The sequence below is a fragment of the Montipora foliosa genome, chromosome 1 (genome assembly GCF_036669935.1).
Source record: "Montipora foliosa isolate CH-2021 chromosome 1, ASM3666993v2, whole genome shotgun sequence".
Taxonomy (NCBI): Eukaryota; Metazoa; Cnidaria; class Anthozoa; order Scleractinia; family Acroporidae; genus Montipora; species Montipora foliosa.
Window position 1 is genome coordinate 44,561,171 of NC_090869.1, and position 17,500 is coordinate 44,578,670.

General features: G+C 40.2%; 1 pseudogene; it reads left to right on the top strand.

The window, feature by feature from the left end:
- Positions 1-17,500, top strand: part of LOC137999444 (bifunctional polynucleotide phosphatase/kinase-like) — a 244,082-nt pseudogene that overhangs the window by 70,169 nt on the left and 156,413 nt on the right.

Below are 17,500 nucleotides of genomic sequence, written 5' to 3' on the forward strand. Positions count from 1 at the left end.
CTGCAACCTGCGACCTGCAACAGTTAGACCCGCCTGGACTATTTCATTACAATACATAATACATACGTAATTGACCGCTGTCCATGTATGGTCTTTTCGGGGGGCATGACATACAATAACGAAACAACAGAACACAACAACTACAACTGTTAGAGATCCCAACTGGCCGGAGACAAACCATTTTTTGCTATTTACATGTACAGCAAGCTGAAGTGGAACCAGGAGCTACCAGGAACAAATTCAACGAGTGTCCAGAGCAGGTCGTGAACCGGGTATTATCCCGATCTCCAGGCAAGCGTCCTAACCACTGGGCCACACTGCCTATTTCGTCTCGTCCCCTGCGTCCGGATAATTGAGGTTCGACTGTAAATGGAATTTTTCCAAATATCAACTTTTTTCGCACAGAGGGAAAAACGTGTAGCCGGAAGCCACAATTTTTTTCCTTCCTACCATACCTTGGTAGCAACCAAACACACACCAATAATTGAACGCAGGGAATTTGGGAGATGGTCATTGTTATTGTGACTTGTCACGCAACCCCCAAGTCGATCGCTCTAACTTGAATCAGATGGTGCAAATATGCAGATAACAGCAAGAATTGGCAACTGGAATGCAATAATCGGCGGGTACAGTTATTAGGGTTTCAATAAAAACAGTCATTTCTTGAGGTTCCGCAGGTTCTGCATTCTGCAGTGCCACAAATAGACGACTTCGTGCTCTTGAATGCATCATGGGTAATCAGGGCACATGGCGGGAAATTCAAAGGTTTGTGTGGAAATTCAAAGCAAAATATACCGTACATGACTCTACTTTATAGACGTTCGCCTTCATAAACCAAATAAAATTAATAAGTTCATGTTCACAACTGAAGTGAACAAGACTTGGTATCCGTTCTTTGGAATTCCTAAATATTGCTTTTTTGTCTCCATAAATTCTCTGTAATTTTGTGCCTTTGAAATTACAGGAAATGTATGGCAGAAACTTTGTTTAATGAATAATTTCTACAACAGCCATTCTCTCCACAATTATCCTGCGCACCATTGAGCGCATATCTTCTGTTTTGGAAAATAAAAAAAATCCAAAATTGCATATCATGAATACTCTTCATCGTTTTGAACTTCCTTACAAACCTTTCAATTTCTTTCCATCTTGCCCTGATTATCCATGATGCACTCAAGAGCGTGAACTCGTCTATTAGTTTACCCCCTACTGTATTATCTTTTCCGATCTGTCATTTTGCCAAGGAGGACGTTTGGCAGGATCTTCAGATATATGAATACAGTATTGGTCTTGGTAACATTGGCTTCATACTGAAATCTCAGTCAAACCAGTCCAAAATATCATTATATTAGAGCGAGAAAACTGAATCCAGCAATCTATAGACGACTTTCACTGTTATGCTCTTTTCCAGGCCATAAAAATAAACATAACTTGAAATGTAGTTAAAATTGTTGGCTTTGTAGAAACTACTGAAACGATTCACTCTCCTCATTCGATGGAAATATATAAATCAATCGTTTTTTTAATAGGGGTCTCGTAGAAAGCCTGCTAGACAGATTAAACTTGATTTCCGGCGTTTATTTCACAGCAACTATGGCGGGATAGCATTGCATACAACTGACATATAAAACCCTGTTTAACGACCACAAGGGAAATCTGTTCTGATGGTGGAGCCAATATGGATACAATTTACACTCTCACACATGTCCAATATGCATGAATTGAGTCGGGTCGTCAATTGCTGTTGATGGCCCGACTCACCGGATGTCCTTGGTGAAGTTTAAAAAGGAAGGAAGCTTTACTGCTGGAAGTCAAACTGCCTGGGGCAGCTTCAAATATCCCGACAGGTCGTGACAATCCGATCAGGTCGTGACCTGTCATTTGAAAAGTTGACCCAACTACTGGAAGTGTCAGGTGGTGAAAAAAAGATAAAAACTTCGATGAACATAGGAGGCCGTGCTTTTCAAGAATGTTGTATGCTTTTTCTTAAAGAGTAGCGACTAAAACATCATATACACATAGACAACATCAACTAGAAAAGCATTCACAAATTTTGCAAATGTGTCCGTAATACCCTGACAGCATGCTCAGCTCAGAAAAGGACATAATGACTGACTAGAATAGCGCTCCGAAATGGCGAATGCCCTGACAACTGCTGCTCAGAAATGTTGTATGCCTCGTTCTCAAAGAGTGGAGGCATGAACAAGTATAAACGTCGTCCAGAATAGCACAAATTTACAAATGTTGCGAATGTCTCGTTCGTTGGTAGCGAAATTAATACCCTGACAACATGCTGCTCAAGAATGTTGTATGCCTCGTTCTCAGAGAGTGGCAGCTTAAATATCGATACGTGCATGTAGCGCTCTGAAATGTTGAATGCTTCGTTCTTCAAGTGTAGCAAATATCGCTGCACGCTTAATCCTAAAATCATCCAAAAATGGTGAATGTTTTGTTCGTTCATAGCAAAATTAATACCCTGACAATATGCTGCTCAGAAATGTTGTATGACTCGTTCTCAAAGAGTCACGGGTTAAATTCCAACATGTACTTGAACAACAATAAACGACGTACAGAACAGCACTTATAAATGGGTGAATATATGTGCATTTCGCCGGTAAAATTATAAAATAGTAAAAAGTAAAAACAGTTAAAATGTTTCGATCTAGCGATCATCTTCAGATTACACACTGCCATGTGCTATAAAACTGAACTACGAGATCATCAATAAATATGGGCGCGGCGCCTATAAATTTATGACCAGATTGATCGAACAACAACTCTCAACCGAGCGCCGTAACTCACTCAAAACCAAAAACAGAAAGATCAACCATTTACTTGCCAAAGGAAATCGATTAAGACGCAATGGGGAATACTGTGTACCAATCATCAACCTGACTGACCATGAGCTGACCGACACGGAGAAATCACACTTGAAATTTGGCCTCCATCGCACCTTTGTCGATAAGAGTAAATTTGTCAAAGTCAACCTTACCACAGAATTTGAATCCTATGTCCATCGTGTGGGAAACACTGTTGAACAAGAAAAATTAGAGGATTTTCATCATTTCCTCCGCACCTCAACAAACATTTTCATTTTTTTCTTTTGTGAATGTTAACTGCACGTGTGTATGTTCAATAAAGTTGGAATTTAAAAAAAAAAAAAAAAACAAAAAAAAAAAACAGACATTTTCACAAAGAACATCTACAACACACCGGACAACACGTGGAAATCGCTTCGTGGGCTATCAGAGAACCCAAACATTACGGTATTGCGTGGGGATAAGCATTCAACAGTGGTTATTATCCCTAGAGAAGTTTACATCAGAAAACTTGAAACCATGATTGAAGAAGGTATCAGCCAAGGAAAGTATGAAACCACAACTGACTGCACACTGTCAGACCTGAAATCCTTCCAAGACTTCCTCTACCGTAACTTCAGGAAAAACTCTCCCACAACCCTGGATCTCACACAAATCCGCCCAGTCTGTAATCAACCAGCTCGTCTTTACGCCACAGCAAAAACCCACAAGTTTGAGGACCACAAACTCATAACAACCGCGAACCTCAAACTTAGGCCCATCATCAGCACCTGTGGAACTTATTTTTACGAAATGGCTAAAGCGCTTGCAAAATATTTAGCACCACTCGCGGAGAATCATCACACTATTAAGAACACACTTGATTTTGCCGATAAACTCAACGATCAAACGATTGAAGAAGATGAAATTGTTGTCTCCTATGATGTCACAACCTTGTTCACTGAAATCCCCTTGGACGAAACCATCAACCATATCATCGATCAAATTTACAACCAACAGAAACTGCCCCAGGTCGCACCAACGCCAATTTTCAAAAGGCTTCTAGAAAGAGTCATCAAAGGCACCACTTTCACCTTCAACGGGAAACTGTACAAACAAGTAGACGGCTGCAGCATGGGAAACCCTCTTTCACCCACATTTATGTGCAAATTGGAAACCGATGTTGTAACACCTTTAAACCTTCCTTTCTACAACAGATATGTTGACGACTGTTGCACAAAAAGGACAGCCAATGCCCCGGACATTCTTCTTGAAAATCTCAACAGTTACCATCCAAACATCAAGTTTACAGTAGAAGAAAACCCGGAACACTTCCTGGACACCGCCTTTACCCATCAAGAGGGAAATTTATTACTAAAGTCCATCAAAAACCAGGGAAACTACAAGTACACTGGAAATCGGCCATCCCACATAAATGGAAACGCAACACTATCCTATGTGCACTCCACAGAGCAAAACGAATAGCCACCAATTGGCAAGAAGAAGTACAAGCTATCAAACAATCTTTCATCCGATCTGGAAATCCCGCCAAATTCGTTAATGAGGTTATTAACGATTTTGAAAACCCAACGGCAAGAGATGATGAGACGATTATCCCTGTTCACTGGTTTGATGAAAGAACAAAAATCGGCATTCAACTACCGTTTTGTAGGAGAAATGAATTTGAAAGTAAGAAATTCATGACAAAACTTAACAAATACACCAAATGGACATTTAACTTGCATATTTTGTGGCAAACACGCAAGATCGAAACTCTCTTCAAACTCAAAGACAAAAACATTCATCCATCACACGTAATATACATAGGCACGTGTACTTGTAATCAAGCTTACATTGGTGAAACGGCACGCAATCTGGAAGTACGTGTCAACGAACATTCCATTATAAACAAACAATCGGAACCGGCCAAACACCTAAAGAAACACCCCGAACACAAATTTTGACTTAGGCTCACTCATGGACAAAGAGAAAAATAAAAGAGGCATTTTACATCGCACGCTTCAAACCAGTCCTAAATAAACAAGTCCAGTCATTCCACCTTACTCTATACCCCATGGGAACTGGTATTACGTAACCACAAATATAAAACAGTTGGTTTATGCAATTTAATCACTCTGAAGATGATCACAAGATCGAAAACGTTTAGTCAAACATTTAAACAGTTTTTAACTTTCACTATTTTATAAATGGGTGAATGTTTCGTTTGTTCGTGTTCGTAGAGACATTAAGAAGGAGTTTAAGAAACGATGACAGCTACGGCAACGACAACGTCAAAAAGCAGTAATATTATTGGTTAAAAGAAGCGAAATGCTCGTGCTGCACGTGCGGAACACTTTTTTGAACATTTCTCTCCGTACTCGTCAAAACTACTACGTGAAATGACCAAATTTAAGGTTTTGACGACAACGTGGACAAACTACAGTAAATCTTTCAGTCTCACTCTTTACTTCAAATTCGTCCATACCAATCCAGTTATAGAATACGTCGCCCATATTTTATAATATAATATATGGAATAATCATGAAATACTTAGAATAGCTCAAACGTATATTTTGAAGTGACGTTTTCTTTGCCGTAGCCGTCGTGGTATCTTAAACTACCTAATACTCTGGCAACAAGCTGCTCAGTACTGTTTCATTTGTCGTTCCCAAAGAGTAGCGACTAAATACCGATAAGTGCATGGACAATTATAAATGTTCACTAGAATAGAAAAAAAGAAAAGAAAAGAGAAGGAGAGCATCGCAGTTGCATCAAATTTTTCGTTCGTTTGTAGACAAAATTATACCCTAACACAATTGTATGGCGTCGGCTAACAAAGGATTTGTGGAAACAATTGTCAACACTGACGAGAATAGCACTTACTTATGTTGAATGCGTCGTTCTGAAAGCGTTCATACCAAAATCGTTCAAAAAATGGTTTCCTTTTCTTCTTTAGTGTCACAACAATACACGGAAAGGCCTTCCAGAAAAGGACAGTATACCTATAACCTGTGGGGGATAACGACTTGGTTACGACTTTACGACAGATACTTCTGGTAATCGAGGTTGTAGTAGAACCAGGAGTGTTTCTTAGTATTTGTGTTATTGAAGATGAAATCTAGTTGTCTGGCCCGTTTCTCCACCAATTGATTATCACTCCAAAACTGGGACAGCATTATCCACCGCCTGAAGAGATATGGAGAACAGCCATTCTCGAGGAGAAACAAGCTCAATTGAAACGAAGCTCGATCGCCAAATTATTGGCTTTCTCCAGAAATCCATCTTTATTTGTTGAGGCCAAACAGACAAAACAGGGGCACCCAACGAGAATATAGTTCAAAACCACTTAAACATAGCATTGTTTAACGCATTTTAGTGTTCAAACGGTAGATATAGGCATACTTTTATCCCCTAAAAATTTTCATCCGTTTGGATTCTCTAGCTGGAAGTCTGGTGATCCGAAAATTATAGGGATCAAAACTTACCTTTCGAAAATTTCAGCCATAGAAAAGGCTCCCAAAAATTCTAGGTGACCTTTTTAGGGCAAAAATCCGTTAAAATGGGGAATTATACCATGTTTTAGATGTTCAAAATCCTAGGACAGGCAGGTAAGGAAGGAATTTTAAAACAAATGTTCCTAAAATTCTTGATCTCAAATTGTCTTCCGAACAGATATTTTCGGAAAATTGACGTTGGGTGCCCCTGACAAAAGCAAAAGCAAATAAAGAACTTCAAAACTATTGCCCAATATTAATCATCAAAACGCGTCACAGTCGAGAACAGATTTAAACTCTTCATGAAAAACGGAATGCTAATCTAGTAAAGCTGTGCTTTTCGCCGTCATGAGCACAGTTTTAGGAATTTCGTAGAGCAGCCTGAAAAAGTATGGACTCCAACGGAGTTTGAACCTGTGACCTTGCGATACCAGTGTGACGCTCTAACCAACTGAGCTATGAAGCTACTGATGTTGGGAGCTGGTCATTTGTGGGTTCTAATTTTCACGTGTGGAATTGATCAATGAAGAAAATGATATATGACGTGAATCATATTCTGAACTGCAGATATGAAATCAAGTTTAGCTATGACCTCGCAGTTGTGGACGCAATTTTAGCAATTGCGTATAGAAATCTGAAAAATTCGGGACGTCAATGGGGTTTTTAACCCTTGACCTCGCGATACCGGTGCAATGCTCTTATGAACTGAGCTATGAAGCCATTGACATAGGGAGCTGGTCATTTGTGCATTCTAATTTTCCCGTGAGGAATGAATCATTGAACGAAATGATATATGAAATGAATCATATACTGAACTGCGGGTATGAAATCAAGTAAAGCTATGATCCTCACAGTTGTGGGCGCAATTTTCAGGCTTCTCTACACAATTGCTAAAATTGCGTCCATAACTGCGAGGAGCATAGCTTCACTTGATTTTATATCTGCAGTTCAGTTTATGCTGGAAGGGGGGAGGGGTGCTTCCTATCAATGGGCTAATGGCGATGTGCCCTTTGATCAGGTCACATTTTCACGACTGGATTGACTATGATGGGGTTGCATTTTAAACATAGTGGAATGGGCTCGCAAATTGTCAGGATTTTGGGGGTAAGAAAATTTTGGCGGTAAAAAAACGTTGTTACAGAAAGAATTGTAGCCCCGTTGATTTAATATTTACTAGTCGCATTATATTCCGTTTTGAAATTACTATTAAAAGGCTTTATGTAAGGTTTATGAATAAACAGAAAGTAACTGTTGTGATCGCTAAAATTACATTTACCCAAAAGTGACTAAAATGGGATGTACAATTGGCCATAAAATAGACTATAAAGGGGGAGAGACCAGCGACACATACCCAGCAAAAATTGACCCAAGTATCCCCTCCACCTCCCTCCTGGGAGTGTATGATTCATTTCATATATCATTTTGTTCAATGATTCAATCCTCACGGGAAAATGACCAGCTCCCAACATCAGTAGCTTCATACCTCAGTTGGCGCTGAGTTGGTTGCAGCGTTGCACCCGTCTTGCGAGGTAATGGGTTCAAACCCTGCTTGAAGTCCTGAAATTTTCGGGGTTCTCTACGCAATTGCTCAAATTGCATCCTTACCTGCGAGGTTCATAGCTTTACTTGATTTCATATCCGCAGTTCAGTATACAATTCATTTCATATATCATATCGTTCATTGGAGTGCTAATCTGTTGGAAGAATGCAGCATCACAATAATTCATTTCATAAGTTTTGCGTTTTTTAACACTTCACTCCCAAATTCGTTTCCAGCGGTCTTTGTAAGCTCACAGCCGCCGTTCTTTTTATTATCCTGTCTCTTTTTGTTTAATTCACCTTGGACGCTATCCCTTCTATATTACGCGACGATTACAAACGAGTGACATATTAAACATATACAAAGAAACAACGGTGTCCTGGTGGAATGAAATCACGCGAAACAAATGACGTAGGACTAGGGGCCCCCATGTTCTACATTTACCAGAAGTCAGGTTCACTTTTTAAATGACTGCTCATCAGAAACGCGATTTTCAGACAGCCTTACCGCCTCCAGTGTACTTTTTGTCCTCTCACCACAGGACATTTCCAAAGTCGGGTTGACTCTTAAAATGACGGGTCCTCATGACCCGTCACCATTTTCACCTTACATGTCTAAAAGTTGGGTCAACTTTACACATGATGGCTTGTCACGAACTAGATGGATCGTCACAACACATCACTATTTTCAGACGGCCTCACCACCTCCAGGTACTTCACAAACACGATTTGTTTTAAGTCTCTAACCACCTGACATGTCTAAAAGTTGGGTCGACTTTTCACGACGGCTCGTCATGAAGTAGATGGGTCGTCACCACCCGTCATCATTTTCAGATGGCCTCACTGTCTCCAGTGTACTTCACAAACACATTTTCTCACCACCCAACATCTCCAATAGTTGGTCGACTTTTCAAATGACGGCCTGTCACGAACTAGACAGGTTGTCACCACCTGTCACCATTTTCAGGCTGCCTCACCACCTCCAGTATCTTCACATACACGATTCTCTCTCTCCACCTGACATTTCCAAAAATCGGGTCGACTTTTCAGGTGACAGCTCGTCACAAACTAGACGGGTCTCTGTTTTCAGAAAGTTCCTGGAACCTTTGAAATACGAATTCCTGTTACTTTACTTTCGCAAACAACACAACCTGACCTCTGCTTGACTAGTTATCTTCAAGAAAATGTCGAGCTGATTCCATTTGTGTGTATTGGACAACCCTCTACACTCTGGATTAAGATTCAAGTCTGCAAATTAAATTGTGTTTTCCTCGTTTACATCTAGTACATCTTGTCATCCGGAGGATTCCTTGACTGTTGCTATGTCAATGTGGTTTGCATACACAAAAACAAAGATGGCGGATTTCAATTTAAGACTTCCTATGTTTGAAGGGTTGTTGTTGGCTATTTAAAGACATTAAGCCCGAATGAGTGGTTAAGTATGATAATACAAGTAAAGAACTATCGATTGTGAGAAACTTTTTCTAGCCCGTACTTTCCCGGTATTGAATTTCAGTACATTTGCAGTACATTTACAGAACATTCAATAATATATTAATATGTTGGATAATTGTACACTGTATTACTTGTGTTTTAGATATAAATCCACATTAACCTTTCCCCTGTTAAGAGTAGCACTTATTAGTTTAGACTGTGTAATATCAAACAGTTACTTGTCAGTGGGACCTACTTTAGGGGTGAAAGGGGTAAGTACTATGTCATGTTGTTAATTTTCTTTTTCAGCTGGGAAAAAATGGAAGTTCTGTCGGAGGCCAAACTCTTAACAAAGGAGATTCAGTTTATGTAGGGCCAGGAGGAACATTTTATATTCTTGGAAAAAACTATCAATATTTCGTTCACTTCAGTACTTCATTGTCTGGGAAAGGGAATGACACTGAACCCAAAGCAAAGAGAGCTCGGTATCATGATAACTTGAGTGATTCAGATGGTGATAATCTAACCCCTGAAGATCTGGAGGATATAGAGCGTGAATTTGGCGGAGAAATGGTGGGCAAGATACTGAAAGGAAACAAGCATCAGGATTTATGTCGTAATTTGTGTGAAGGTACCTGGGAAGATGTTGAAGACAAGCTCCTTATTTTTACAAGTGAAGGAATAATGAGCAGATCGAAGGTATGTCTAATAATGTTACCAAATGCACATTACCAGCAACGTATATATTTACGCTGCTTTCTCCTACAATGCATGACATGTGCTCAATGGTGGTTCCATTTAAGTTTGCATCTGCAGTTGAGTGTGAGATGCCATGGTTCTGTCTATTTCCCAATAACCAGCATGGACTTGGATTCTGTGTGTTTATGATCATCCTCATATTGACCTCTCTTAATCTTGCAGACATTTGAGGATGCTAGATTTTTTGGGATCTCTAAATATCCGAAAAATTAACTTGGTGATGTAGTATTGTTTTCAAAGTTCTTAAGCCCTTTCAAATTGTCTTATCTAATATGTGATATAGGAAACGAAATTCCAGTACAACGTGAGTAATTTTTAAAAAAGCTGTATGGAGATAGAAATTCCACACCATAGTTTTTCTTTGAGAATGCAAATAAGTACAAATCTTAAGTTCTATGGAAAAAGGTTTTGCCTCAGACTCTTGATAATTTCAAGACGTTTCAGCTTATTCTTAAGCCTTCATCAGTGATATGAAAGCAAAGTTCATTATCATAGGCAATTTAAGGTGATGAGCTTGCACGCATGGCCATGCTCATTCATGCTCGTGCGATGCCTTCTGAAAGTAAGCTATGATCGTTCCCAGCGGTCGGGTCCAAAGTAGAGTGCCAGGCTTCGAGGAAAAGTCGCTTGTCGTAATTAGCCAACGACCCTGACATTTTCAAAGATCATGATGTGGCTGAAATGGTGGACATGGCTTGCAACTTTGGAGTTTTGGTCAACACCTGTCACTGCCGTACACAAAATTACACTATGTGCAATTGATTTTGTACACTATGCCTGATTTCTGGCGGTCAGAATCGTCTAGCTCTTTGCAGTGCGGAAAAAGGCCGTTGGTGGTTAGTTGTGGTTTGTAAGCTACTTTGACTTGTTGTTGTTTCAAAGTGCGACCTATATTCTCGGAAATGCCCGGTACATACGGCAGCACTACAAAGCCATGGAAGTTGTTATTGGCGGGTTGTTTCGTTAATGCCCTCTTGCAGTTTTGAATAAAGGACATGGGATAGTTGTTATCTCGCAGAATGGCTGTGACTCGTTGCGTTTCTTCTCGTCTCCCTTTATTAGTTGACGGAATCTTGTTTGCTCTTTTCGGCAAAGTGTTAACCATGGATCTTTTGTGGCACAAAGGGAGACACGAAAAGAAATCGAGATAACAGCCGGTGTGTGTCGGTTTTCTGTAAACATCCACTTGAATTTCTGTTCTGTGTCTACTTGTAATGGTGTCTAGAAAAGGCACGTCTTGCCCATTGGTGTTTTCTGGTCCAAAGTGAACAAGGTCGGCTAAGACTGGACTAATGGGAGAATCCATGGCACCTCCAAAAATTTGTTTGTAGTTGTCGCCATCACCAAACCAAACATGCTTCATTTCTAGTTTTTCAATGTGGGTGGCATTTTCTGTGTGGTCAAAGAAGCCTTTCGATCCTCCTTAAAATCTTGCTTTAGAACTTTTTGAACCTCTCTCTTTATTGTAAAAAAAAAATGATCAATTGACATTTTCTATCCTCCCTATTAGCCGTTCTTGCTGATTTTTCTAAGTCTCTCGCAAACACACATTCACATAAGACAGATTGACCTTTGGAGAGACAGCTTGAGTTGGGTCATCTTGGATCCACAACTCGACCTGAGTCAATTCGCCGACTTCCAGAAAGATGGACCAACTTTTAGATGGACAAGTCGGGTCGGGTTAATTAGAGTCAATCAGACTGAGTCAATCCGTCGACATTTTCTACCCTCCTTGTGTGCCATTCTTGCTAAATTTTTTAAGTCTCTTGCAAACCCATTTTCCGTAACACGGACTGACTTCAAGGTTAAGTTGGCATGACTCCTATCGACGGGTAGACACTGGTCAATCAGATGAAGTGCACCCATCACGACCATACTCAGATAGGGTGAATTTGACATCCCTCCATCTCTTGCGTCAAAATTCAGGAGTTGGGCTCGAACGTGCTTCAAAATAGCGAAGAAGTGGAGCGACAGATGGTACAAAGATTCCAAACACAGATTGTTCGCCTAGATCTAGGTGAAAAACTTTGGCCGATAGGTAATGTGTTAGCTAGCCACACAGAACATAGGAATGAACTGGAACTTGATGAGTGCGAGCATGAACGGGAAGTTGGTCAAAGATGCGCAAATGATTGTCCAGTAACAAAGCTGTTAATGTCCCCTACATCATTTGACGGAAAGAATTGTGGGAGTTCAAGTTGAACTAATAGCAGCATTAAGTTCATGGGACACATCGGTGAAGGCAAGCTAATTTGTTCTCCAGCCTAATGGAATCTGCACAGTTTTCTCTTCAAGAGGAAGAAGTGAAACCTTACCTGAACTAGCAAAGGCCATACCAAAGTACAGCATTCAGAGGCCCTCGAGGTGTCTATCAGTAACATCCTCCAAGACTGGACAAGACGAACAAAGGCCACTTTTTTGAGAGTTCATGAGAGAAATACATTTAGCTGGTCCTAGAAAAATGGAGAACACAGGAACGTACCGTCTAAGAAATTCAAGTGAAGGAAACTGGAAATTTGCCAGGCCAGTCCATATTGAGCGGGTGGATTTAGGAAGTGGATGAGTTCACATACCTTGGGAGCATGGTAAGGAAGAACGGAGTCACTGATTAGGACATTGAGGCACGAATTGGAATGGCAAGACAGGCATTTGCGATGCCGAGACCATTATGGCAATCGACAGCGCTAACAAACTGACTAAGGGATTGGAGCTGACGTTGCAGGTGTTCATCAATAAGAGCTTGAGGAACATCTTGCCGATTTGATGTCCTAGAAAAGTCAGCAATAAGGAGCTTTGGAGACAAGCAGGAACACTAAGTCCAGATCAAACCATCCATATAAGTTACAAACCAAACTCGCCAATTGAATTGTTATAAAAATTCTTTCTTTGTCAGAATTATCAAACCTTGGAAAGATCTTCCTATTAATGTATTCAATTTTCGCGATAGCCCGAAATCCCTTGAAATTATCTAGGAAACAAAATTTGGTCTGATTGAATATTTCAAGTACAAGTGCAAAGAAAAGAAGCAGTTCCAATAGACCATATTCATATTCTCATTATTGGACTGGAACTAGCTTGCAATGGAAGCTCATGCGGGGGAATATATTAAAAAGTATTTGCATTTAAAAAGATTCCCCCGCATTAGCCTCCATTGCATGCTAGTTCCAGTCCAATACTGAGAATACGAATATGGTCTATTATCCTTTATTTCGGAAAGGACTTTTCCAATATTTTCCGATAGAGACCACAGGAAAAATAAGCTGAGAAATGCTAGATATTCCGGCACAAAAATATGAGATAGTGGCAAATTAATCTGTTTTCCCTTTCTTTTTTCTGTTGTTGGGTGCAAAACTAATTACAAGTGGAATCTAGCGAAAGAAGAGAAAAGCTTTGAATCTTTGCGTGGGAAACTATGCGAGATATTTTGTATCGTTTTATAAAAATTGTTTGATGAAATATAAAGCTTGGGCAAAGGACAAAAACTGGTTACTACAGGAACCAGGGATACACCTCCTTCATTTTGTACCAAAGGGAATCCTACATCTTGTTAAACCTGGCACACGCAAGCTTGCAGCTAGAGGATTGCGTAGCAAAATGCAAAAGGCTTACTGCTGATGATAGGAAGTGGTGAAGTTCATTTACATCTACTGAAAAAGTTTATCGGCAAAAATGGGCAAATCCATCGTCCTTCAAAGTGACAAGGAAAAGGAGTGGCCCTTGAAAAAGTTAAATCGTTATAAACAACTGGAAGATACAATAGAGGGGGATCCGGACCAACTGCAAAGAGAGCAGAACTTGGACGACCTTCTGCAAAAAGCAAATCGCTGCCCAAATGTAAGTTGTCTATAGACGGTACGAAGAAACGCAGCCTTTCATATTGTCTCTAATTTGTCAAGGCATTTCCTCAGATGCTTATCATCTCTCATTTCATATGGAAAACAATATTGATCTATAGAATAGATGTATCCGATTTTTTAATGGGTAATAGTGCGAGAGAAACGGAAAAGCAAAGCTGGAGGTCCACTGCGAAAACAACAGTGAAAGGAAAGTTAACCCTTTGAACCACTGTTAAATTTAACTTGTAGCTTTCAAGGTCACACTCAATTTGGGAATTTAGCTCATCAGACCTGTTAAAACAGTCAAGTGTTTTACAATGCCAAGTTGAATCAATGGAAAAGAACGTATGAGCCGACGACCAGTGTCAAGAGAGGATGGACGTCTGGGAATTGAAGCAAATCAGCCTTAAAAATCAAGTTCACGATTCCCTATTGCGCCAATTTTCTTACATTTCCGGCAATTTATCTCAGTTTTTCAAAGAGAATTTGAAAAGACTTTGCAAGTTCTTTGACTGGGATACATGTGCTCAGTCGTATTAAGATATATATTGCATAAATGGCCAGCTGAAAATGAAAAATGGTTCTGGTTTCAATTACCCTTACCAGAACATGCTTTTGTACTATAACTTCATGTATAAAACTAGTTCTCTTTAGACATCTTGTTAGAATACCTGGTAAAGTCTGTTTGATCAGACGAAACCAGTCGGATAGTAAACAAAGTTAACAAGATCAGTTGCTGTGTGCTGCCCACTAGTTTCCATTTTTAAAAAAAATTAAAAAAAATTAAAAAAATTACCGTTGTAATAGTTGATCCAATAAGGCCACTTTTTGATCCTCCGGCAAAGTAGAATCCGTGATATGTTTCATGTCTTGATCCTAGCCAATCAAGGTCGTGAGTTGTAGAGGTGAGGTTAAGCAAGGTTCTGTCTGAAGGCTTTGCAGTAAATGTTGTGGAACCAACATCATCTTTTGTGCGTGTTTCATTTTAACACCCAAAGAGGTGAGAGCTGGCAGGAATCCTCCTTGTTGATTGAGAACTTCATTTTTGTTCTTCAGGCGAGGTGTCTTGCGAGTCAAGTATAGCAGTTTCGACTTGCATGGTTTCAAGTGTTTAAATGATAAACTTGGAACCATAATGCTCCCTTTAAGTAGATTAAGAGCAACTTCTTTAATAGCTTCTATTTGTCCCCTGCTAGCGTGAGATATCATCTCTTTCTGCTGTTTCCCTTTGCTTGTAAAACAAGTGCAGAGAAAAGGTAAATGTTGATTGACTTTGGAAGCCTTGATGAGTTCTTGTTTTCTTCTCTCGGTAGCTTTTGCAATCTTTTCAGAACACAAAGTCATGTTATCACCACTTTGATTGTTTACTGTCTTCTCGTGATGCAACAATTGCAAAGCCATGGTGTTAAGTGAAATCTACGGGAAAGGGTTCATCGGTTTCATAGATTTTCTTATCTTCGTAAATGATGGGATATGAATGTGACGCTGGGAAGATCCTTGTTCGCAATCGTTAAATTTCCGGGGTTCGTGGATGTAAATCCATCATTAAGTATCCAAATGGTTGTGATGTAGCGTCTTGAAAACGCGCCCAGAAAACGCCTGTTGTGCCAGTGTCCTCAACCCTAAAGTATCTCGAGGACTGTTAAAAGCAATGATGTAATGAGCATTAAGAGAAATGCTCCGGGAAAACTTTCTTGGAAAAAGGAAAAAGGTTTTGTGTCAAATATATGCAGGTGACGTCACAATGATGGGACACTTTGGTGAACAAATCCAAAATGCTCTCGTTCTTGCTACACTTTCTCATGAGGTCATCTAACACGAGCAAACCAGGACGATAAGGGGATGGAAATAAGGTGGGAATGTCGTCGGGAATACCCTCCATAAACATGACTTCCTTTACCAATTCCTTAAAACAATCTTTCCATTGACCGTAGCAATACAGGCTCTTGCGAATGGGGCGTGTTGAAGTATCTGGCGTGTAAATGTTGGTTTTCCACATTTGCTAGGGCCAGAAATGATAATACTGGTGGGGCACTTGAACTGAGACGTGTTCACGAGACGAAGCTTCAACGATTTGTGTACACGAGATAGAATTCCCTTCCCTTTTAGTAGCAAATACACACACACACAAAAACAAGATTGTTTTTTACTTTCAACGTGATTTTATTTCTTGTAACCACAGCGAAATGACTTACAACCTTGTTGAAAGCAAACATTAACTTTAGGATAAATTACTGAAATAAAAGAAGTGTGTACACTCCATGCAACTTGTGCATCGTTCCACTGAGAATCATATCGTTTAAATTTAGCTTGAACAGTGTTCATGTCAACATTCGGTGCTCATTGAATGAGATAAAACAAACAACCATCTCCACAAACATCCGAGTTCAGTCCTTGCAATGGTTTGTCGTTATAATAGGTAACTTCCCGCAAAATGTAGGTATCCATGTTGTAAGTTTCAGGAGGAGATTCGTAGGTGTCAAAGAATTCAGTTTCACGAGGCAATTCAAAGTACATGGCCACCCAATGTGTCCCAGGTTGGTCATGAGGGTCCGTATTAGTGATGAAACCGGCTGGGTAGGTGGTGATGACAGGTAGCCTATCCCTTGGAAAGAGCCTTGAGACAAATCATAGACCAAATGCTTCTGAAATTCTGTGTACACAATTAAACTCAAAACTGAGTTAGTTTGAGTTCCAAATTTCAGGGACAGGTTCATGTTCCCCATTCGATGGGGTATCAGATGATTGGGATGTCCACTTCCTGCCGGTGTCAAATCTAAACGGAACAAACTGTAATCATTTTCCCAATCCACTCTATCAATGCCAAGACTGTGTCCACAATTCATGTCTCCAATTCCTAAAAATAGCGTGTTGTAACCATTGATCTTTTTTCCACCCGTCAGATCCCGTGCAGAATAAGGCATTTGTTCTCCATTCACAGTCAGCGGAATGTCTTGCAGGTCAAAAAGCTCAAAGTTGAAAGGATTCTTGCAAGGTTCCCATTGAAGGCATCGTTTTGCACGAGCCCAAAAATGATGCACTGAGGAATGAAACCGTGGAATAGATCTGTCTCAGTGTGATTTAAGACTCCTTGAGGGATGATCCTTGCATGCGTAGGGGTTCTGGTTAAGGTATAGATGGCTGGTAGCAGTGCGCTTCCTTTGTGACCTTGCATGATCTGTACATGTTCTGGTTTCACACTGTCTGCAACACGCATTGTGCATATGCGATGCGTGCTAGACATGATCAGTTGTTTGGAGTTTCTCCAGCCATGAGAACAAAAGCGTTGTTGGTCAGATCCACTTTGACTTTGATCTCCAAACCGTCAAGCGACAACTTGTCCATATTAAACACGTCACAAAGGGGTACTCTGACCAACCCCACTTCTGCGCCATTGTTAGTAAATGTGGCTCTTCTATTCAGACCCTCATTACTTTCTGCTGTATTATCCACTTCATTCATGTGTCAGCAGTGTCTTTGTAATACAGAGCTTTGTTTAAGTACAATTTCTTGGCCTGTTCCGTAAAGTTCAATAAGGTCAGCCAATGGTTTCATTACAAACTCGATGGGATTAGTTCCCGTTTGAACCGGTTCATAATCAACCCATTTGCTGCTAACAATCGACACATCTGTTACAGGT